This window comes from Salvelinus alpinus, chromosome 37, assembly GCF_045679555.1.
Source record: "Salvelinus alpinus chromosome 37, SLU_Salpinus.1, whole genome shotgun sequence".
NCBI classification, from domain to species: Eukaryota; Metazoa; Chordata; class Actinopteri; order Salmoniformes; family Salmonidae; genus Salvelinus; species Salvelinus alpinus.
The window spans coordinates 7959051-7983606 of NC_092122.1; the positions used below are offsets into that span (position 1 = coordinate 7959051).

Below are 24556 nucleotides of genomic sequence, written 5' to 3' on the forward strand. Positions count from 1 at the left end.
GACACATTATTCAATTTCTGTTAATCACATGTCTGTAGAACTTGTTCAGTTTATGTCTCAGTTGTTGAATCTTGTTACGTTCATACAAATATTTACACATGTTAAGTTTGCTGAAAAATAAACGCAATTGACAGTGAGAGGACTTTCTTAGTCAGCAATTGCGCTAGCGCTAGTTAGCAACTTCCTTCAAACTGCACTTAGAGATATAAAATGATATCCACAAGTTCATCTGACTCTGAGGAAGTAGAGAAGGGCCAAAATGGCCAAAATCCTTCATTGCCATGTCAAAGCTGTACCAAAAAACATGGCTCAATCAAAAGGTACAATTATGATCATCAATCAGAGATAATGTCCATCCCGGCTAACAGTGTAGATGTTGTCATTCCCTTTACCGTCACAGCTGAAGAGTAGAGCTGCCAGATGCCAAGTCAGTATAGCAGACTGTCCTTACTGATGTTGTGAGACGTTAGCGAATCACAAATCCAGTCTGTCACACTCCCATGGGGGGAGCACAGTGTTCCTTTTCTCTCCACATGGCATCCAGTAGGACCCTGGATGGTCAGCACTAATCTGGCTGGAGAGTATAATCTGTACGTTGGCACTATCTGGCCCTGCTAGAGAGCACATCATGTACATTGGCACTAACATTGGCACTATATGCCTATTGTAGAAAGGACAAAAGTAGAACTGTTTAACCAAACTAAACTTAGCCACCTCAACCAGGATCCTAAGTCTTGCATTGATTAGGAATAAATAGCTCAGAATGTGAATGCTAAAGTTCTGATGATATTCCCGGGGTGTCCTTTCTGGCTATTTAATGTCGAACCATAGGACCCCCTCTGAGCGTCACACTTCCTCTCAGCGTGAAGCTCCAGGGCTGCGCTGTCCCAGGGCCGGGTCTGTCAGCACTCTGCCCGGACCAGGGAGCTCTAGTTGGGCTTTGAGCTCAGTGGGAGAGGGCCTGCATGAACAGGAAGTCCGCAGCTGGCAGGCTTCATCTCTATCCATCTGAGACTGCAAACTGGGGTGTCCTAAATGGCACCCTATTCCTTATATAGTGTACTACTTTTGACCAGAGCCCTAGTGCACTATAAAGGGAATAGGGTGTGATTTGGGACGTAGGCTGTCAGGGCTGTGAACCAGTAGAGCAAACGAAACAGCTACGATAACTCAACACCCGCTAACTGAACACAGTGGAGGCAATCGAGACAATCGAGGTACTCAGGGGCAACAAAGGGACCGAATCAGCAGTAGAGCCAGAAAAGGAAAAGAACACGTGAGGCCGGGGCCCTCTCGCACATACAGAGTAGAGGTCCCTTGCCATCTTTGGATGACTCTGCACCGCATGCTTTGCCAACGATCAATGCCCACTGCCCATAGAGCAGGAGGGTGAAAACTAGCTACAGAGGGATTCTGTGCCCTATCAAAAAATAAAACTAATATTTTTCAGGAAGGTTGAAAGGTTTTTGTGGGGTTTTGGTTGCATGACTTTTATTCCTTTATTGATGTATTTATCTGCTTTCAGCCAGCCAGAAGATGGCTCCTCCTGGTGAGCTGAAGTCCTGCAGAGGCTGAGGCTGTTTGGATGCTCTTTCAGGTAATAATACCGTCCCTGAGCCCATGCAGGCAATCTCTCTCTTCCTTGTTCTCTCTCTCCATCCTGCCCCTACCCTCCCTGCTCCCCCGCTCTCTGCCCTCCACCCACTCTGTACAATTGGATCTGGGAAAACAAACAGAAACAAACAAAGAAAAGCAAGTAAACAAGTAGCTCCCCGCCAGGCGTGACGGCTGGCAGCCTTGGCCCTGAGGTAGCAGACTCACTATCGTCAGCCTTTTCAGAACACTCTCACAACCCTCTCTCTGTCTCTATTTCTTTGTCTCACTTGGGTCTCTCTATCAGTGTCTCTCTGTTTCTGTCTCTCTGTCTCTGTTTCTGTCTCTGTCTCTCTCTCTGTCTGTCTCTCTCTCTGTCTCTCTCTGCCTCTATCTTTGTATCTCTCTCTGTCTCTGTCTCTCTCTCTGTCTGTCTCTCTCTCTGTCTCTCTCTGCCTCTACCTTTGTCTCTCTCTGTGTCTCCCTCTCTGCATGCTGGGAATTGTATGAGCGTCCCACATGGGGACGCCGTCCCTGTCACTTCGGCACGGCTTTAGGTCTGTTACTGAAGCCACTGTCACTGTGGAGGAGTTTATGGTCACCGTAGGAGAGAAGGTACAGTAGGTTATGAAAATGTTGCTTATGTGTCACGGATGAATAAAGAGGAGGTGGTGTTTCTTAATTAATAAAGAAGAGCGTCTTGTTGATCAGATGGTTGAGCATGGCGTACTTCTTAAAGGTATGTTTATTCAAGTTACGCCGCTTTTTTCTCAGTCAACAAGGGCAAAGATTTCAAATGTACCACCGTTTATTCCCAATGAGCTATTGGAGCATGAGTTATTGGAGTGTGAGTTATTGGAGTGTGAGTTATTGGAGTGTGAGTTATTGGAGAGTGAGTTATTGGAGAGTGAGTTATTGGAGAGTGAGTTATTGGAGTGTGAATTATTGGAGTGTGAGTTCTTTGAGCGTGAGTTATTGGAGTGTGAGTTATTTGAGCGTGAGTTATTTGAGCGTGAGTTACTGGAATGTGAGTTACTGGAGTGTGAGTTATTGGAGAGTGAGTTATTGGAGAGTGAGTTATTGGAGAGTGAGTTATTGGAGAGTGAGTTATTGGAGAGTGAGTTATTGGAGAGTGAGTTATTTGAGCGTGAGTTACTGGAGTGTGAGTTATTGGAGTGTGAGTTATTGGAGTGTGACACACAAATATGATGACTTGCAACTCGACTTTGACTTTAACACCAATGACTCGTGACTTGACTTGGGCCTTATGACTCGACCTGACTTGATACCCTCGCCAAGCCCAAATATAAAAAATGATGCTATTAAAAAAAGTGTGCAGTGCATCAACTCTTCATTTAACGTATTACAGTTTGAATCGGACAGCAGCCAATCAAATTGTGCCAGCTGAGAAAAAGTTGTGCGTGGCAGTGCAGAGGAACGTCGGCGGGTGAATTCAGATGGAGCCCTTGGAAAGATGATACCCCAAATGATTATTTTCGGATATAAAGACGACGCAGTATCAGCAAAAAACATATTGCAAATTGCAAAACATCCGGGAAGAAAATTACAGACGGAGGCGCAACAATTTCAAACTTTGTTCGACATTTGAAGCTGCACAAAGAAGAAGTCGTGGCTAATATAGCCGACAGCTATATATTTTATTACTTTACTAGTGTATCATGTAGACTAACCTAACGTTAAATCAATGAGCCTCCAAACAGTCAGTCAGTGCAGGAACGTGATCATTGCAGCCAAGATTGAGCTACAACTGGCTAGGCAGTCGGTAGCCTAAATCCTGCATGATGTTACTGCTGTTGGGTCGATTGTGTACAAGCCTACATCGCCCGATTTGCGTAAATGTAATATACTAACTATTACTCTTGTTAAAAATATGAAATGGTATTACATTTGGTGAAGAGCATATTATGCCCGGCTCTGAAACAGGTTATGTAGTTTCAAACGCCCGGCTCTGAAACAGGTTATGTCGTTTCAAACGCCCGACTCTGAAACAGGTTATGTCGTTTCAAACGCCCGGCTCTGAAACAGGTTATGTCGTTTCAAACGCCCGGCTCTGAAACAGGTTATGTCGTTTCAAACGCCCGGCTCTGAAACAGGTTATGTCATTTCAAACGCCCGACTCTGAAACAGGTTATGTCGTTTCAAACGCCCGGCTCTGAAACAGGTTATGTTGTTTCAAACGCCCGGCTCTGAAACAGGTTATGTCGTTTCAAACGCCCGGCTCTGAAACAGGTTATGTCGTTTCAAACGCCCGGCTCTGAAACAGGTTATGTCGTTTCAAACGCCCGACTCTGAAACAGGTTATGTTGTTTCAAACGCCCGACTCTGAAACAGGTTATGTCGTTTCAAACGCCCGACTCTGAAACAGGTTATGTTGTTTCAAACGCCCGACTCTGAAACAGGTTATGTCGTTTCAAACGCCCGACTCTGAAACAGGTTATGTCGTTTCAAACGCCCGGCTCTGAAACAGGTTATGTCGTTTCGGTGATAGGTGTTTAGGTTTTTGGACTCACCGGAGCAGACTTTGTAGGTATCGTTTAAAGTCAAGTATGACAACAGACTGTATATGGCTTATGCTAGTACGGGTAGTCAACTGTGTTTTGAGTGTGTGGATGTTGGCCATAAGCAACATGCTTGCCCGAAAAGGAGGGAGGGAGGTCCTCGTAACGCCTGGGCCCACTGATGTAGGGAGAGGTGGGAGAGGTGGGCCCAGGCGTTACGAGCAGACACAAGCAGCTGTTGATGAAGAACAAGTTGTCCAAGTTGAGGGTATTGAGTTGCAGCTTGTACCAGAGGGGAACATAGCGTCTGTTATGCAGCAGAAATATATTGTTGTAGGAGGTAAGGATGGATTTGGGGAGCCATTTCCTCTTCCTGATGAGGAGACATGCCCAGTACTGTGATGGGGTGCAAGTGGGGAGTGTTGAGAGGAATGTGGAGGGGAGTCAGGGGTCTGTGGCCTCAGTTGAGGAGGATCAGGAGAAGGACATGGTAGCAGCTGGTGACGACTCAATTTACAATTTAGAGGAGGTAAATGGGTTCCTGGATCAGACTTGGCAGATTTCTTTGATGTTGATAAGTTTGTGAGGTCAGCTGTGGTGTTACAGAAGACGGTGGGGTTAGATCAGTTGAGTGTGAAGAAGCGTTTCCGCTTGAGGAAATTTGTTACTGCTGTTACGGCAGCAAAAGGTAGTGGGAAACACGGTTAGGTTAAGAGAAAATTAAAACAACGATAGTGATCATGCCTCAAAGGGTGTTTTTTCTCTCTGTCTTGTTTCTTCTGTTGTCTCTTCTGTTTTTCCTTTCTCTTTTCTATATGGCAATCAATTGCAAGGATCCTTAATCAACGTAGACAAACTGGGCGTGATATATCATCGTACAGTACATAGCAAACTCACTTGGATTAAATTGGCTTTGAGGCGAGCCTTGCATTTAGTTTTCAAAGTGGGTGACAAAAGCAAAACGGACACCTTTTACCGAGATGTGCTCGGCATGAAGATTTTGCGTCACAAAGTGATCTACAATTACGGAGTGGGAGGATATCGCCTAGCCAATGACTTCCTCGGTTTGACTCTGCAGTCTAGCCAGGCTGTCAGCAATGGTAAGCGGCTTGCTTGGCCCCTCACTGACGTTGGAAAGGGCCTCTATCTGGCTGAGGCTCCAGGAGGTTATCGCTTCTACCTGGTGGACAAAGATCAGCCTCCCAATGATCCTGTACAGATGGTGTGTCTGGCAGGGTCTGACCTGCAGAAATCAATTCACTGCTGCTCCTCCCTTCTGGGGATGAAGGTGAAAGAGAGAAATGAGGAGAAGAAGACTGTTCTGATGGGATTCACAGACACTCAGTGTAAACTACAACTTCACAACATTGTTGGGGCAGTAGATCACGGGACAGCCTTCGGGGCGGATAGCATTCTCCTGTCCACGTGAGCAGTTGGCAGATCTTGAAGCCCTGATGAAGAAGTGAAACCACAAAATCCTTACTATCTTGGCTACCTGGACACCCCTGGAAAGAATACGGTAGAAGTGGTCATTTGGCCTGATTCAGATGCTCATGAGATCTGCGTTGTTGTTTGAGTGTTTGTGTTGTGGGTTCCCAGACCCAATAAAGTTTTTTTTAAACTCAAACTCTCTCTCTCTCTCTCTCTCTCTCTCTCTCTCTCTCTCTCTCTCTCTCTCTCTCTCTCTCTCTCTCTCTCTCTCTCTCTCTCTCTCTCTCTCTCTCTCTCTCTCTCTCTCTCTCTCTGTCTCTGTCTCTGTCTCTGTCTCTGTCTCTCTTTCTGTCTCTCTCTCGCTGTCACTTTTTCTCTCTGTCTCTTTCTGTCTCTTTCTGTCTCTCTCGCGCTGTCTCTTTTTCTCTCTGTCTCTTTCTGTCTCTCTCTCGCTGTCTCTTTTTCTCTCTGTCTCTTTCTGTCTCTTTCTGTCTCTCTCTCGCTGTCTCTTTTTCTCTCTGTCTCTTTCTGTCTCTTTCTGTCTCTCTCTCGCTGTTTCTTTTTCTTTCTGTCTCTTTCTGTCTCTCTCTCGCTGTTTATTTTTCTCTCTGTCTCTTTCTGTCTCTCTCTCTCTCTCTCTTTCTCTCTGTCTCTCTCTGTCTCTCTCTGTCTATCTCTGTCTCTTTCTGTCTCTCTGTCTCTTTCTGTCTATCTCTGTCTCTTTCTGTCTCTCTCTGTCTCTTTCTGTCTATCTCTGTCTCACTCTCTCTCTTGCTGTCTGACTCTCTCTCTCTTTCGCTGTCTCTCTCGCTGTCTGACTCTCTCTCTCTTTCGCTGTCTCTCTCGCTGTCTGACTCTCTCTCTCAAGCTCTCTCTCTCTCTCTCTCTGTCACTATCTGTGTCTGTCTGTCTGTCACTATCTGTGTCTGTCTGTCTGTCACTGTCTGTCTGTCTGTCTGTCTGTCTGTCTGTCTGTCTGTCTGTCTGTCTGTCTGTCTGTCTGTCTGTCTGTCTGTATGTCTGTCTGTCTGTCTGTCTGTCTGTCTGTCTGTCTGTCTGTCTGTCTCTCATCAGTGAGGTCTTTGAAACCTTGAATAAGGGTTTCATATTTGGGGAAATTACACTCTCAAAATTGTTTTATATTTTTCACATTTTGTCAGGAAATGCAGCTCCGTCTCAGGTTCTGCTGTTGTGCAGTGGTTGCACAGCCTTTCCTCTACAGGGAGCCAGGTTTTCCTGTGTCTACCCTTTTCAATGGCCAGGCTGTGCTCACTGAGCCTGTACTTTGTCAAGGTTTTTCTAAGGTTTTGATCAGTAACCATGGTCAAATAGTTAGCCACGGTGTACTGTCAATTTAGGGCCAGATAGCACTGCATTTTGCTTTGTGCTTGTGCTTGTGTTTCCAAATAAGTAATGTAGTTTTGTTTTGACTGTGTTGTAATTTGGTTTATTTGATTGATTGGATGTTCTGGTCCTGAGGCTTCAGTGTGTTAGTAGAACAGGTTTGTGAACTCAGCCCCAGGACAAGCTGGATGAGGGGACTATTTTCTTTGCTCAGCTCTTGGCATTGCAGGGCTTGGTAATAATATGAGAGGGGGTCACTGTATTTTAGATTTTCCAAAACTTAATTGCTCTTTTTATTATTAGTGGATATTGGCCTAATTCTGCCCTGCATGCATTGTTTGTAGTTTTCCTCTGGACATGTAGGAGAATCTTACAGAACTCTGCATGTAGGGTTTCAATGGGGTGTTTGTCCCATTTGATGAAATCTTATTTTGCAAGTGGAACCCACACCTCGCTGCCATAAAGTGCAATTGGTTTAATGACATATTCAATTAGTTTTAGCCAAATTTGAATAGGTATTTCAATTTGAATTAGCTTTTTAATGGCGTAGAATGCCCTGCGTGCTTTCTCTCTCAGTTCATTCACTGCCTCATTAAGGTGTCCAGTTGAGCTTATTTTTAAACCTAAGTAATTGTAGTTTGTGCAGTACTCTATATATTTTGTACCAATTGAGAACTTTGGTCTAATTCCCTGAGATCTGGATCTTGTCTGGAAAATCATTATTTGAGTCTTTTTGGGGTTTACTGCCAGGGCCCAGGTCTGGCAGTACTGCTCTAGCAGGTCCAGGCTATGCTGTAGGCCATGTGCTGTGGGTGACAGCAGGCATAGGTCATCTGCAAAGAGTAGGCATTTAACCTCTGAATTGTGGAGACTAACACCAGGGGCTGAGGACTTTTCTAGAATAGTGGCCAATTCATTGATGTAAATATTGAAGAGTGCAGGGCTCAAATTGCTACCCTGGCGAAGGCCCCGCCCCTGTTTAAAGAATTCTGTTATTTTCTTGCCAATTGTAATGCTGCACTTATTTCCAGTATACATTGATTTAATTATGTCATATGTTTTACCCCCTACACCACTTTCAATAACTTTGTAGAACAGTCCTGTATGCCAAATAGAATTAAATGCTTTTTGGAAGTCAATAAAGCAAGCGTATATTTTGGTATTATTTTGGTGGACATGTTTATCTATCAGGGTGTGTAGGGTGTAAATATGATCAGTCGTGCAATGTTTTGGTACAAATCCAATTTGGCTTTTACTCAAGACATTGTGCTTATTAAGGAAGTTTAGAACTATTACATTTATAATACTACAGAAAACCTTCCCCAGGTTACTGTTCACACAAATGCCTCTGTAATTGTTAGGGTCAAATTTGTCTCCGTTCTTAAAGATTGGGGTTATGAGTCCTTGATTCCAGATGTCAGGGAAATAACCTTTTGCACTAGTGAGTTTGAGCATCTCATTTAGGACGTCGTCAGGTACGCATGCTTTTTTAAATTCGAGGGCCTGAAGTTTGTTATAGAGCTCCTGGTCAGTAATTGGGGAGTCCAATGGATTTTGATTGTCCTTTATAGCTTTTTCTAATCCATTCAACTTCTCAGGAATTTGGCATTGTTCTGCGTTTGTGTCAGTTTGAACGATGTTGTAGAGAGTTTTAAAATGGGTTGTCCATATGTCACCATTTTGTATCGCTAATTCCTCTTGTTTAGATTTTTTTAGTTTTTTCCAATTTTGCCAGAAGTTGTTTGTGTTTATGGACTCCTCAATTAGTGTCAGCTGCTTGCTGTTGTACTGTGCTTTTTTGGTTCTGAGTGTACGTTTATAGAGTTTTAAAGTCTCACAGTAATAAAGGCGTAATTCACCATTATTTGGGTCTCTGTGCTTTTGGTTGGATAGTGTTCTAAGTTTTTTCCTTATAATTTTACAATCTGCGTCAACCACAATTCTTCTGTGCTGTTTTGGGCCCATCTGTATGAATTTCTGATGTTGTACAGCTTACTGGGCTGTGAATGTGTGGTTGTTTCCATGTCTGTTCTTTTGAGGAACAACGTAATTTGGCTGTGATCAGACAGAGGTGTTAGTGGCTTGACAGTGAATGAGCTGAGAGAGAAAGGGTCAATGTGTGTAATCATATAGTCTACTGTACTGTGGCCAAGAGGTGAGCAGTAGGTGAATCTCCCCAAAGAGTCCCCCCGTAACCTACCATTGACAAAGTACAGACCCAGGCTTCTACAGAGCTGCAACAGATCCCTTCCGTTTTTGTTGACGGTGCTGTCACTGTTGTTTCTATGGGGGAGAATAAGGCAGTTAGAAACAGTATGGCCTGTAATAAAGCTGTCCCCTCGTGTGCTCGTTAGATCAGGTAGTCTTCCTGTGCGCGCATTTGTGTCACCACAGATGAGCACATTTCCCTGGGCCTGGAAATGGCACGTCTCTTCCTCAAGGGTGGGGAAGATCTCCTCTGAGTAATATGGGGATTCTGAAGGGGCGATATATATTGCGCAAAGGAACACATCTTTTTCTGTCAGTATAAGTTATTTTTTCAGTTTTAAACAAATGTGATATTTACCAATTTTGAGGGGATCAATTAGATTTTGTACCAAATGATCAGTCCTCCAGAGTCTCTGCCTCTATGACAGAGCTGTGTTTCTGTGATGGCACAATTACCTTTCTGTAGCCTGTGGGACAGTGAGTGACAATGTCAGCCTTACACCATGTCTCCTGCAGAATGATGACGTCAACATCTTTCAGATTTTTGTTGAACTCCAGTGCTAAACTCTTCAGTCAAAGGTTGATGAGTTTAGGCCCTGAATGTTCCACATGCTAACTGATAGTGATTTCATGTTCCAAAAGAAAGAATAGCAGTCAGAAATACAGTATTTACTAACTAATAAGTTGTTAAGAGTGAGATAAACAGGATAACAATTTTTTTCTGTTATATATATATATATATAAATATTTCTATTCATTGAACAAGTAAACTTTTAGTACAATAGGTGTGTGTGTGTGTGTGTTTAGTGCAGTTTAGTGCAGATGTATTGGAGGAGCTGTTTAATCTCACTCAACCCTACAGGCTTCTCCTGTCCTCCGACGACCTCTGTGTAGCTGCGCTGGTCCTGCTGTTGGGCCCTGTGGAGTGGAGGAGGGACAGTTCTGGGCCGTGGGAGACAGAGGTGGTGGTCTGGTGCGGGGTAGTAGACTGGGCACGGTCCGGTCTGGCTAAGCCGATGGAAGTGGTGATGCTCTGGTGGTGGGTGGGGCCTGTGGGGTGCGCTGGGTCTGGTGGGGTGTTGAGGGGGCCTGGGGCTCCTTGGTGGTGCAGTGGTCTGGTCGGGGTCTATGGGTGGTCCTCTGTCCAGTGCGACATGGGGTGTTTGTCTACCAAGTGCCACGTCCTTTAGAGACTTGGCAAACATCCCAACTGTCTGCTTTCTCAGGTTGGAGTGGTCGTGCAGATGCTCTGGGGTGATTGTTGGGTGGTGAGCAACGTGTACGTTCGGGAGTAGGCCACGCCCTCTGGTGATGTCAGCGTTGACTTTCTGAATGGTACGGGGAGGAAAGTCTTTGCGGGGCAGCAGAGTGGAGATGGTGATGTGGGAGTTGAGGAACCACTCAGAGGCCCTCTGCTACTCTGTTGACCAGGCTGCCTACTCTCTCCTGTTCCTCTCTCTGCTACTCTGTTGACCAGGCTGCCTACTCTCTCCTGCTCCTCTCTCTGCTACTCTGTTGACCAGGCTGCCTACTCTCTCCTGCTCCTCTCTCTGCTACTCTGTTGACCAGGCTGCCTACTCTCTCCTGCTCCCCTCTCTGCTACTCTGTTGACCAGGCTGCCTACTCTCTCCTGCTCCCCTCTCTGCTACTCTGTTGACCAGGCTGCCTACTCTCTCCTGCTCCTCTCTCTGCTACTCTGTTGACCAGGCTGCCTACTCTCTCCTGCTCCTCCCTCTGCTACTCTGTTGACCAGGCTGCCTACTCTCTCCTGCTCCTCTCTCTGCTACTCTGTTGACCAGGCTGCCTACTCTCTCCTGCTCCTCTAGCAGGTTGTTGGTGCCGGTGTGAATAATAATGTGGCCTGGTGTGCCAAAGTCAGGCTGGGACAGGATGTGGAGTGCCACCTGTGTTTTTGGGCACCATATTTTGCACACCTTGTGGTGGGGGAAGAGTTAATCTTCTTGGATAAATTTCCCATTTGAGTCAATGAGGATGGCCACCTCAGTGGGTTTTACCAGATTAGTGCGTTTACGGTCTGGGGCTGGAGTACACAGGGCCTGTGTACATGGAGGGGTGTGTGGGGGTGTGTCAGGAGGGGCCAGAAAGTTTCTCTCTGTAGTAGGTGTCCCCACGTGATCCTCCTTGTTGACTGGGGGTGTGGGTAAAGGGTTGTCGGTATGGGGGGATTGTGGGTAAAGGTGGGTCAGTGGGGTTGTTAGGGGTGGTGAGGGGCTGCAGCTTCTCTCTAGGAGTCTCTACAGTCTGCTCTGTGCTGCAGCACCCTCTTGATGACAGACAACTCCTTTGCCATCTCCTCCTTTACCTGCACCAGCTCTCTCCTCATGGTGGCCTTTACCTCCTCAAGCGCTGTGGTAAGGCTCTCTCTCAGCTCCTGGACAGAGTTCTCCAGCTGGGTCCTGCACTGGTTGATCTGGTCCTGTAGAAGCTCTGTGTCTGGGCTGGAGGTGGTGTAGCTGGGGGACTGCTCCTTCAGCTCAGTAACCCATACCTCTAACAGAGCCAGCCTGTCTCTCAACAGGCTGATGGTAGTGTGGTCTTGGCACTGGTGGTTGTAGGCAGGCAGGGGGGAGGATAGACCTGTTGTGTGGGTGTAGGTCTGGGCTCCTGCTGTTGGGGTGCCTGAGGTGAGGGGAGAGGTTGGGGTGCTGTCCTTGTCCTTTTTGCTTTCCGCTATCTTCGTTAGGGTGGGGAAGTCCTGCACAACAGAGCTGAGTGCAGCCTCACTGCCCTGACAGCCTCACTGCCCTGGACCATGACAGTACCGTTCTGGTACATGTTTACCGTCAGAAACCTGTTTTCCTGGTCCTTATCGCTGTCCTCAAAAATGTGGATTTGCCTTCCCTTGCTGATGCCTTTCTTCGTGGTATAGCTGAAATGCCTGGTTCCAGCTGTATGCCAGGCAGTAGTGTGGTCTGTGTAAAATAACAGGTTTGTAACAGTCCTGTTTTGTGAGCAGTCGGCAAACAACGTTTCTGGGTTCTCCCTCAGAATTCTGTGTTTAAAATTGATTCTTCCCTTCTCAGATTTGATTTCTGCTGGGTATTCAAAAAAAAAGGGGGGGGGGTCTCTCAGTCTCTGCTGCTGCTGGTGCTGCTAGTGCTGCCTCAGTGGCCATGTTGCTATGGTTACCACCAGTAAACAGTTGGAGCTAGAAGGCAAGCTAGCTGACAGATTTGAATTTGGCTAGCTACCACGATGAGGATTGGTCTTTTAACTCACTCTCTGTCAATCTTTTCCTCCTGTGTTGATCTTCAGTTGTACAATTTGATTACCTATAAATGTGTTGCTAATTTAATCGTGTCAATCTCGCTCTTAACAACCAAAAAGTTATAACAAGTCAGGAGCCGTTCTTCTGCATGACTTCTCTCTCAGAATTATTTGTATTATTATTATTATTATTGTCTCTCTCTCTCTGTCTCTGTCTCTGTCTCTCTCTGTCTCTGTCTCTTTCATTTGTCATTTATCTTGTTTATCTTTTCTCTTCTCTATCTCTATGCCTCTCCTCTCTCTCCACCGTCGAGCAGAGTAACACATCACCAGCAGGTTGTAGGTTAAGTAGGCTAACGCTAATTATCCTCATAGGGTTAGAGGAGTGAGGGGGAAGGGGGAGAGAGGATTAAATAGAGGTCTAATTTGATGACCCTCTCCCATTCTGTTCAGGCCAGGGAAGGACTTGGCTTTTACATACATCCACACACACACAGACACACTCATGCACGCACACACGCACTCACACACAAGTCAAATCTAATGAATATCCACACATCTTAATGTTATTTCATAGCCGTGCCGCACAGTAACACGTTAATATATTTTCATGTGGTCAACAGCTGTCGAAGCATCACAACGTGTGCTTCCCGTGCCAAGGCATTTTATATTACGCTTTTTTTGTGCCATTGGTCTGCCAAACTATGTAGCAGTCACATAACTCTTCCTTCACTGCTCTGTAACAGTATCCTGGTGCTAGGATACAGTAGAGCAGGGGTCCTGGAGACCTACAAGATGTGTAGGTTTTGTTCCATCCTGCACTAACACCTAATTCAACGAATCAAGGAAATCATTGGTGATTATCTCTGAACGACCAGCGTTGGTGAATGATGGTGAGCACTTAAGGTAGACCATGGTCCAGAGTGTACATACAGTGCCTTGCAAAAGTATTCATCCCCCTGTCACGGGTTACTAGGAGTGGAAGGTAGGAGTCAGAAGCAGAGATCAGAGGGTTAAAAAAAAATTCTCGAGGGCGATCCGGGTGGAGGCGGTGGAAGTCCCTCAGAAGTGAAACAAGTAATTTTTTTCATTTCCCTTCACCAATTTGGACTATTTTGTGTATGTCCATTACATGAAATCCAAATAAAAATCAATTTAAATTACAGGTTGTAATGCAACAAAATAGGAAAATCACCAAGCTGGTGAATACTTCTGCAAGGCACTGTTTATACACCTGTTCTGAAAGGCCCCAGAGTCTGCAATGCCACTAAGCAAGCGGCACCATGAAGACCAAGGAGCTCTCCAAACAGGTCAGGGGAAAAGTTGTGGAGAAATACAGATCAGGGTTGGGTTATAAAAAAATATCAGAAACTTTGAACATCCCACGGAGCACCATTAAATACATTATTAAAAAATGGAAAGAATATGGCACCACAACAAACCTGCCAAGAAAGGGACGCGCACCAAAACTCACGGACCAGGCAAGCAGGGCATTAATCAGAGAGGCAACAAAGAGACCAAAGATAACCCCGAAGGAGATGCAAAGCTGTCCATAGGACCACTTTAAGCCGTATACTCCACAGAGCTGTGCTTTACGGAAGAGGGGCCAGAAAAAGCCATTGCTTAATGAATAAAATAAGCCAACACGTTTGGTGTTCATCAAAAGGCATGTGGGAGACTCCCCAAACATATGGAAGAAGGTTCTCTGGTCAGATCTTCCAGAGATTTCAGTCTTCCAGAGATTTGAGACTGGGGCGGAGGTTCACCATCCAGCAGGACAATGACCTTAAGCATACTGCTAAAGCAACACTCGAGTGGTTTAAGGGGAAACATTTAAATGTCTTGGAATGGCCTAGTCAAAGTCCAGACCTCAATCCAATTGAGAATCTGTGGTATGACTTAAAGGTTGCTGTACACCAGCGGAACCCATCCAACTTGAAGGATCTGCAGCAGTTTTGCCTTGAAGAATGGGAAAGAATTCCAGTGGCTAGATGTGCTAAGCTTATAGAGACATATACCAAGAGACTTTCAGCTGTAATTGCTGCAAAATGTGGCAAAGTATTGACTTTCTACAAATTATTGACTTTGGGGGGGGTGGGGGGGGTAATTATGCACGCTCAAGTTTTCAGTTTTTTTGTCTTGTTTCATGTTTGTTTCACCCCAAAAATATTTTGCATCTTCAAAGTGGTAGTCATGTTTTGTAAATCAAATGATACAAACCCCCCAAAATCCATTTTAATTCCAGGTTGTAAGGCAACAAAATAGGAAAAATACCAGGGGGGGTGAATACTTTCGCAAGCCACTGTAACACTTGTAGTGCTCTACTGGCATATCAAATGTTAAGTATTTCAATTTATTTGTGTTCCTATGGGATTCTGCATGAATAAAGACAATTCAACACTCTGCCTTTCTACCCCAAAGCTCCAGATTGGAAAGGCTCAGAAAAAGTGGTCTGTTTATAATGCAATAAAAGCAGAAGCATAAAAAAGACAAAAGGGATGAGTTTATGCAGCAATTTTTATTTAATGGTTGAGAACACTCTTCACTAGGCCCTACTAGGCACTGCCAACCCACATGACAAGTGGGTTGGCAGGAACAGTTTAGACTTTGTGTACATGAGAGACTCAATCCTCATGACCAAGCTGTATGTTCATTACAATTCCACCACGTGGACAGTGTTACAGCAGTCTGAGATGAATTGGTTTTGACTAATGCGTGCGACAGTTTACTACAGAATTGTCACGCCCTGACCTTAGAGATCCTTTTTATGTCTCTATTTGGTTGGTCAGGGTGTGATTTGGGGTGGGTATTTTATGTTCTTTCGTTCTATTATTTGTATTTCTATGTTTTGGCCGGGTAGGGTTCTGGTCAGGCACCGTGTTATGTGGTGGAGCGCACGGTGTCTCCAGTACGCGTTCTTAGCACGGTGTGCTACATTCCAGCTCCCCGCATCTGCCGGGCTAGGGTGAGCATCCAGCCAGGACGGGTTGTGCCAGCTCTAAGCTCGAGACCTCCAGTGCGCCTCCACGGCCCAGTGTATCCGGTGCCTCTGCCAAGGACAAGGCAAGCAAGGCTGTATGTCTCTCCAGCCTGGTGAGTCCTGTGCCTGCGCCCAGAACTAATCCTCCTGTATGTCTCCCCAGCCTGGTGAGCCCTGTGGCAGCTCCACGTACCAGACTGCCCATACGTCTCCTCACCACTCCAGTGATGATCCATGGCACGAAGCCTCCAGGGATGATCCATGGCACGAAGCCTCCAGTAATGATCCATGGCAGGAAGCCTCCAGTGATGATCCATGGCACAAAGCCTCCAGTGATGATCCATGGAAAGAAGCCTCCAGTGATGATCCATGGCACGAAGCCTCCAGTAATGATCCAGGGCAAGAAGCCTCCAGTGATTATCCATGGCACGAAGCCTCCAGCGAGGAGTCATGGCATGACGCCTCCAGCGAAGGTCCCCAGTCCAGAACCTCCGGCGAAGGTCCCCAGTCCGGAGCCTCCGGCGACGGTCCCCAGTCCGGAGCCTCCGGCGACGGTCCCCAGTGCGGAGCCTCCGGCGACGGTCCCCAGTCCGGAGCCTCCGGCGACGGTCCCCAGTCTGGAGCCTACGGCGACGGTCCCCAGTCCGGAGCCTCCGGCGACGTTCTCCAGTCCGGAGCCCGCAACGGGGGTACCCAGTCCGGGGCCCGCAACCGGGGTGTCCCGCACCAGAGGTGCCACCACGGATAGATGCCCACCCAGACCCTCCCCTATAGGTTCAGGTTTTGCGGCCGGAGTCCGCACCTTTGGGGGGGTACTGTCACGCCCTGACCTTAGAGATCCTTTTTATGTCTCTATTTGGTTTGGTAAGGGTGTGATTTGGGGTGGGTATTCGATGTTCTTACGTTCTATTATTTGTATTTCTATGGTTTGGCCGGGTAGGTTTCTCCATCAGGGACAGCTGTCTATCGTTGTCTCTGATTGAGAACCATACTTAGGTAGCCCTTTTTCCCACCTGTGTTTGTGGGAAGTTGTCTTTGTTTGTTGGCACTATAGCCTTTAGCTTCACGTTTTTTTGGATTGTTTATTGTTTTTGTCAGCGTCATATAAATAAAGTAATATGTACGCTTACCACGCTGCACCTTGGTCCTCTTCATTCAACGGCCGTGACAAGAATGCTACAGTACTTACTATAGAATTCTGTAGTAAACTGTATTTTACTGTAGAATACTATACTACACACTGTAGTATCCCTCTCATGTGTAGTACTGACTTTGAAATGTTGTATTATATTGTAGAATGCTATAGTGCTGTAAATACTACAGCATACTACAGACCACAAAAACACAACAGTAAATACTACAGTAATGTCCGAAAAAACACTACAGTCCGCACTATAGTATACTACAGTATTTCATTTGCATATACCCTGCCCATTCCCCTCCCCATATCCCAATTTGTGCCACCCATAAGTGAGAAAACTGCCAATGCAGACCATATTTTGTGTTCCCTACAGGTTATAGAAAAGAGCATAAACTCTGAACTATCTGTTCAGACCTCAGTCCTACCTTCCTACAGGTTATGGAGAATTTGCCCTTTGAGTATTTCTCCAGTAGGTTTCCTCAAGGAGAAAGCCCCCACTGCTACAGTGCATACGGAAAGTATTCAGAACCCTTGACTTTTTCCACATTTTGTTACGTTACAGCCTTATTCAAAAATGGATTAAATAAACTGTACTCCTCATCAATCTACACACAATACCCCATTACAACAAAGCAAAAACAGAAATACCTTGTTTACATAAGTATTCAGACCCTTTGCTATGAGACTCGAAATTGAGCTCAGGTGCATCCTGTTTCCATTGATCATCCTTGAGATGTTTCTACAACTTGATTGGAGTCCACCTGTGGTAAATTCAATTGATTGGACATGATTTAGAAGGTACACACCTGTCTTTATAAGGTCTCACAGTTGACAGTGCATGTCAGAGCAAAAACCAAGCCATGAGATCGAAGGAATTGTCCGTAGAGCTCCGAGACAGGATTGTGTCGAGGCACAGGTCGGGGGAAGGGTACCAAAAACATTCTGCAGCGTTGAAGAGCACAGTGGCCTCCATCATTCTTAAACGGAATACGTTGGAAACAAACTGAGCAATCTGGGGAGATGGGCCTTGGTCAGGCAGGTGACCAAGAACCCGATGGTCACTATGACAGAGCTCCAGAGTTCCTCTGTGGATATGGGAGAACCTTCCAGAAGGACAACCATCTTTGCAGCACTCCACCAATCAGGCCTTTATGGTAGAGTGGCCAGACAGAAGCCTCTCCTCAGTAAAAGGCACATGACAGCCCACTTGGAGTTTGCCAAAAGGCACCTAAAGACTCTCAAACCCTGAGAAACAAGATTCTCTGGTCTGATGAAACCAAGATGGAACTCTTTGTTCTGAATGCCAAGCGTCACGTCTGGAGGAAACCTGGCACCATCCCTACGGTGAAGCATGGTGGTGGCAGCACCATGCTGTGTGGATGTTTTTCAGCGGTAGGAACTGGGAGACGAGTGAGGATTGAGGGAAAGATGAACGGAGCAAAGTACAGAGAGATCCTTGATGAAAACCTACTCCAGAGTGCTCAGGACCACAGACAGGGGCAAAGGTTCACCTTCCAACAGGACATCGACCCCAAGCACACAGCCAAGGCAATGCAGGAGTGGCTTTGGGACAAGTCTCTGAATGTCCTTGAGTGGTCCAGCCAGAGCCTGGACCCTTTACCCGATCAAACATCTCTGGAGAGATCTGAAAATAGCTGTGCAGCGACACTCCCCATCCAACCTGACAGAGCTTGAGAGGATCTGCAGAGAAGAATGTGAGAAACTCCCCAAATACAGGCGTGCCAAGATTGTAGTTTCATACCCAAGAAGACTCAAGACTGTAATCTTTGCCAAAGGTGCTTCAACAAAGTACTGAGCAAAGGGTCTGAATACTTATGTAAATGTTATATTTCAGTTTTTTATCTTTTATACATTTGATAAAATTTCTAAAAAAACGTTTTTCTTTGTCATTATGGGGTATTGTGTGTGGGTAAAAAGAATGTAATCAATATTAGAATATGTCTGTAAATGTAACAAAATGTGGAAAAAGTCAAGTGGTCTGAATACTTTCCGAATGCACTATATGTCAAAGATAATAAAACAAAAACACTACAGTAAATACTACAGTATACTACAGTCGGCAAAAACACTACAGTAATTACTAAGGTACTTTCATTTCTTTAATATGGATTCAATTATATATGACATGCTATTTTATCAAATAAATTCTTTGTAATTAATATTACCTGATTAAACTAATCATGTAGATGTAATTAACTAGGAAGTCGGGGCACCACGGAAGAATGTTTATGGAGCTGTTGTCTTCTGAATAAACTCTTAAAGATATGGTCATCTTTTATATCAATGGCAGTCAATTATTAATCGTCACCTTATTCAGTCTCATCTGAACGTCGTAAAATTCTTGGTTATCTTCACGAACCCTGGCTAACAAGTTGAATCAGCAATACAAAATGTTGTTTCATTATTTATTTACTAAATAAATAACTGATCTGACATCATATTCTTTAAGTAGCAACGGACACTTTCAACTGGTTGGATTACCGAAATATTGTTCCAACCTTCCATCCCAATGTTCCATCCCAACCTTTTGATGTTGCCATACTCTCTCTATGTTAACAAAGAGTCCATTCTGTAGAGTAGAGAGAGAAAAGGGAGAAAGGTATTTATGGGGTCATCAACCTCAACACTACAGTCATCTCCAAAACACTACAGTAAAGTCTGCAAGTGTATAATATAGTGTTTATACAATCATATAGTATATATATTTTTTCATGTTGGCTGATTTGATGAGGGAATCTGCCAGGTTCGTTTTACATAATTTTGTATTATTTTTAGCCTTGGTTAATAAACCATGATGGGGCAAATTTTTTATGAACAATCATTTTGCAAATGCCTGGAGGGGATATTAGAGTTGTTTAAGCTAGCTATGCCCCACAACAAAACTCACTCTCCTGTTAGGTAGAAAAAACGTGAGTCAAGATGGTTGAAGTCAAGAAGACAGAAGCCTTCACATTGCGTATTGGAGTGTGACATGATACATTGTTGGGAATCATGTCACACCGCATTTCTGAATCACTTACTTGCACAATGCTATTTTTACACCCCATCATGGCAGGAGTATGGTTTGGTTAGGTTTTTCTAACGCAGTGCTCCCCTTCGCCAATTTAAACTGTATTTGCTCCAGATTCTGTGACTATCTTGGCACCCACACACGGACTGTGTCCCAAATGGCACCCTCTTCCCTATATAGTGCACTACATTTGACCACTGCGCTATGGGCCTCGGTTAAAAGTAGTCGGAGCTGTATGAAGAGGAGAGCCAGCACTTGCAAAGTGAGAGCTCCTTCCTTCTCAAGGAGGTTGAGTGAATGTGTTTATAGACGGAGTAGCACAGTATGAAACAACCCATCCTTTAGCCCCATCTGAGGGAAACACTGTAGTTTCCACACCACTCACCGCTGAGATGGATGGCTTTAGTGATGATGTGAAATACCTCACTGAGTACAGCAGTCAGCATAGGTTTCATCCCATAATTGGGGTGATGGAAATAATATATATATTACATTGCCACAGGGCTCTCTACCATGTCAAGTCATGTCATATCACATATTTGTGTTATTTTCAGGCTCTCTCATTTTGAAAGAAGTGTGCATAGCAACATGATGTGCTGGAGACAGGTTGGAATTTCCCCTGATCTCCACAGGTGTCTCCAACACCAGATGTATGTGGTTCTTCCTGTGGGGTATAGGCCTAGATGTTCCATGCATGCTCCGCTCAACACGACCTTTCCCTGTCTTCTCACCCTCCTCCTCGCCTCTCTCTCTCCTCCCACTCCCACCTCTCCCTCACCCTCTGATGCCATTACTACGGTGTCCGCCCCCACATCTCCACCCCTAAAGACTCTCATTCTCTCATTCTTTCCTACCACTCTATCTATCTATCTATCTGCCCGCCCGCCCGCCTGCCCGCTCGCCCGCCCGCCTGCCTGCCTGTCTATCTATCTTTGTCTCTCTCTCTGTTCTCTTGTTCTCAAACAGACACATACATTGAAATCCCCCTTTGCAAGCAGCAAACAGTGAGTGGACAGTTTCTCTCTATCCTGAGTCAAAGCAGACCATCAATTTGATGGAGGTTGATCCACAGAAGAACGAATGTGTATAATATCAGACATGCATCACAGACTGAGCTTGTTTCATTCCAGGTCTGTGCATAGTTCATATAAGGCATCCATAGGCCAGGTTAATAAGATCACAAGTGAGGAACATTGTCACTTAGTATAAAGCATGGCCATGTTTGAGTATGTGTGTGCAAGCGTCACAGCTGCACTTGCCTCATACACAGCTCTATAGGAAGTCTAAATATTACATATATTCATCCAATTCAACATCCTGCTTGACTATTCATCACTCTGGCTTCCACCCAGAACCATTCTGCTCAGACACAGGAGTTGATGAGTCTTATGAAAAAATGATATGTCATAAGAAATGGAACCAGAATGGTTTATTTCAACAGCATAGGAATTCTCAAAGTCAGCTGTTAGGCAAGGTTTCTTACGAGGAAATGGGAGTGTGTGAGGGAATTGTTTGAGAACTGATTTCCCACAATAGATTTTTTCTAGAAAGTTACTGTTATGTTCTCCTCAAGGCCACGGAAGCTTTTAAAAGTCCAGGTCTCCATCCCCAGACATATTGGATAACTTAATTGGGCAAACCAAAGCCCAAACTATAGACACTAGATTCCTCAACAAAACTATCAGACTTCTATTACAGCTCTAGAGATCAGGTGTTTTTACTCGGGTCCATTTACACCACCTTTGATGATAACTACCTGAGGTAAAGCGTTTTGTTTGTGGCCCTCCAAATAGGATACTTAATCAGTTGTCTACATAGCAGCAGCTCGATAAAGATGCCCCGTGCTGCATTGCACCATATCAGACACAGGTTGTATCCCAAATGGCACCCTATTCCCTACATAGTCCACTACTTTTCACCAGCGCCCAGCACTATATAGGGAATATTGTTTCTCTTGGAGGTGGAGCCTAATAGATCTCTGCTGTGATCAATAACAGAATAACATTATCATCTCACGCTGTGCCAACTCGAGGATGACAGGGAGTTTTATATTTGACCATCCGTTTTGTAACCGAAATGGACATGGCAGACACACGCAAGCCGTTATGCAGGCACGCACGCTCACACAGACACACAATTATGTGTTGTCAAAATGACAAAGAGTAGGATTGACCTGTGGCTGGCAAAGCAAACATAACATTAAGGATGACTTGAATGGTGTGTCTTGACTTTCCTAAGAGAGCAGCATTTAGCACCTTTCAATCAACCTTTTATCATTTGACCTTCAACAAGCCAACAAGCCTTAATAATTCACGACTGAGACGATTGCAGTTGGCTCCTGTACCAAATAACAAAAGCGTCACATCACAAAGGCCAATCAAATCAAATCAAATCAAATCAAATCAAATCAAATTTATTAGTCACATACACATGGTTAGCAGATGTTAATGCGAGTGTAGCGAAATGCTTGTGCTTCTAGTTCCGACAATGCAGTAATAACCAACAAGTAATCTAACCTAACAATTCCACAACTACTACCTTATACACACACACAAGTGTAAAGGGATGAAGAATATGTACATAAAGATATATGAATGAGTGGTGGTACAGAACGGCATGGCAAGATGCAGTAGATGGTATAGAGTACGGTATATACATATGAGATGAGTACTGTAGGGTATGTAAACATAAAGTGGCATAGTTTAAAGTGGCTAGTGGTACATGTATTACATAAAGATGGCAAGATGCAGTAGATGATATAGAGTACAGTATATACATATGAGATGGGTAATGTAGGGTATGTAAACATTATATTAAGTGGCATTGTTTAAAGTGGCTAGTGGTACATTTTTACATAATTTCCATCAATTCCCATTTTTAAAGTGGCTGGAGTTGAGTCAGTATGTTGGCAGCGGCCGCTAAATGTTAGTGGTGGCTGTTTAACAGTCTGATGGCCTTGAGATAGAAGCTGTTTTTCAGTCTCTCGGTCCCTGCTTTGATGCACCTGTACTGACCTCGCCTTCTGGATGATAGCGGGGTGAACAGGCAGTGGCTTGGGTGGTTGTTGTCCTTGATGATCTTTATGGCCTTCCTGTGACATCGGGTGGTGTAGGTGTCCTGGAGGGCAGGTAGTTTGCCCCCGGTGATGCGTTCTGCAGACCTCACTACCCTCTGGAGAGCCTTACGGTTGTGGGCGGAGCAGTTGCCGTACCAGGCGGTGATACAGCCCGACAGGATGCTCTCGATTGTGCATCTGTAGAAGTTTGTGAGTGCTTTTGGTGACAAGCCGAATTTCTTCAGCCTCCTGAGGTTGAAGAGGCGCTGCTGCGCCTTCTTCACAACGCTGTCTGTGTGGGTGGACCAATTCAGTTTGTCCGTGATGTGTACACCGAGGAACTTAAAACTTTCCACCTTCTCCACTACTGACCCGTCGATGTGGATAGGGGGGTGCTCCCTCTGCTGTTTCCTGAAGTCCACAATCATCTCCTTTGTTTTGTTGACGTTGAGTGTGAGGTTATTTTCCTGACACCACACTCCGAGGGCCCTCACCTCCTCCCTGTAGGCCGTCTCGTCGTTGTTGGTAATCAAGCCTACCACTGTAGTGTCATCCGCAAACTTGATGATTGAGTTGGAGGCGTGCATGGCCACGCAGTCGTGGGTGAACAGGGAGTACAGGAGAGGGCTCAGAACGCACCCTTGTGGGGCCCCAGTGTTGAGGATCAGCGGGGTGGAGATGTTGTTACCTACCCTCACCACCTGGGGGCGGCCCGTCAGGAAGTCCAGGACCCAGTTGCACAGGGCGGGGTCGAGACCCAGGGTCTCGAGCTTGATGACGAGTTTGGAGGGTACTATGGTGTTAAATGCTGAGCTGTAATCGATGAACAGCATTCTCACATGGGTATTCCTCTTGTCCAGATGGGTTAGGGCAGTGTGCAGTGTGGTTGCGATTGCGTCGTCTGTGGACCTATTGGGTCGGTAAGCAAATTGGAGTGGGTCTAGGGTGTCCGGTAGGGTGGAGGTGATATGGTCCTTGACTAGTCTCTCAAAGCACTTCATGATGACGGAAGTGAGTGCTACGGGGCGGTAGTCGTTTAGCTCAGTTACCTTAGCTTTCTTGGGAACAGGAACAATGGTGGCCCTCTTGAAGCATGTGGGAACAGCAGACTGGGATAAGGATTGATTGAATATGTCCGTAAACACACCAGCCAGCTGGTCTGCGCATGCTCTGAGGACGCGGCTGGGAATGCCGTCTGGGCCTGCAGCCTTGCGAGGGTTAACACGTTTAAATGTTTTACTCACCTCGGCTGCAGTGAAGGAGAGCCCGCAGGTTTTGGTAGGGGGCCGTGTCAGTGGCACTGTATTGTCCTCAAAGCGGGCAAAAAAGTTGTTTAGCCTGTCTGGGAGCAAGACATCCTGGTCCGCGACGGGGCTGGTTTTCTTTTTGTAATCCGTGATTGACTGTAGACCCTGCCACATACCTCTTGTGTCTGAGCTGTTGAATTGCGACTCGATTTTGTCTCTGTACTGGGACTTAGCCTGTTTGATTGCCTTGCGGAGAGAATAGCTACACTGTTTGTATTCGGTCATGCTTCCGGTCACCTTGCCCTGGTTAAAAGCAGTGGTTCGCGCTTTCAGTTTCACGCGAATGCTGCCGTCAATCCACGGTTTCTGGTTTGGGAATGTTTTAATCGTTGCTGTGGGTACGACATCGTCAATGCACTTCCTAATGAACTCGCTCACCGAATCAGCATATTCGTCAATATTGTTGTTGGACGCAATGCGGAACATATTCCAATCCGCGTGATCGAAGCAGTCTTGAAGCGTGGATTCAGATTGGTCGGACCAGCGTTGAACAGACCTGAGCGCGGGAGCTTGTTGTTTTAGTTTCTGTTTGTAGGCTGGAATCAACAAAATGGAGTCGTGGTCAGCTTTTCCGAAAGGGGGGCGGGGGAGGGCCTTATATGCGTCGCGGAAATTAGTATAACAATGATCTAGGGTTTTTCCAGCCCTGGTAGCACAATCAATATGCTGATAGAATTTAGGGAGTTTTGTTTTTAGATTAGCCTTGTTAAAATCCCCAG

General features: G+C 45.5%; 1 non-coding gene and 1 pseudogene across 1 annotated transcript; both read left to right on the forward strand.

The window, feature by feature from the left end:
* The first annotated feature begins 2112 nt into the window (after positions 1 to 2112).
* LOC139565698 (glyoxalase domain-containing protein 4-like) lies at positions 2113 to 5688 on the forward strand (annotated as a pseudogene).
* An 11197-nt stretch (positions 5689 to 16885) lies between these two features.
* LOC139566137 (U7 small nuclear RNA) lies at positions 16886 to 16940 on the forward strand. Its single transcript, XR_011673060.1, has one exon. It is a non-coding gene; the product is annotated as a U7 small nuclear RNA (small nuclear RNA).
* The last annotated feature ends 7616 nt before the right edge of the window (positions 16941 to 24556 follow it).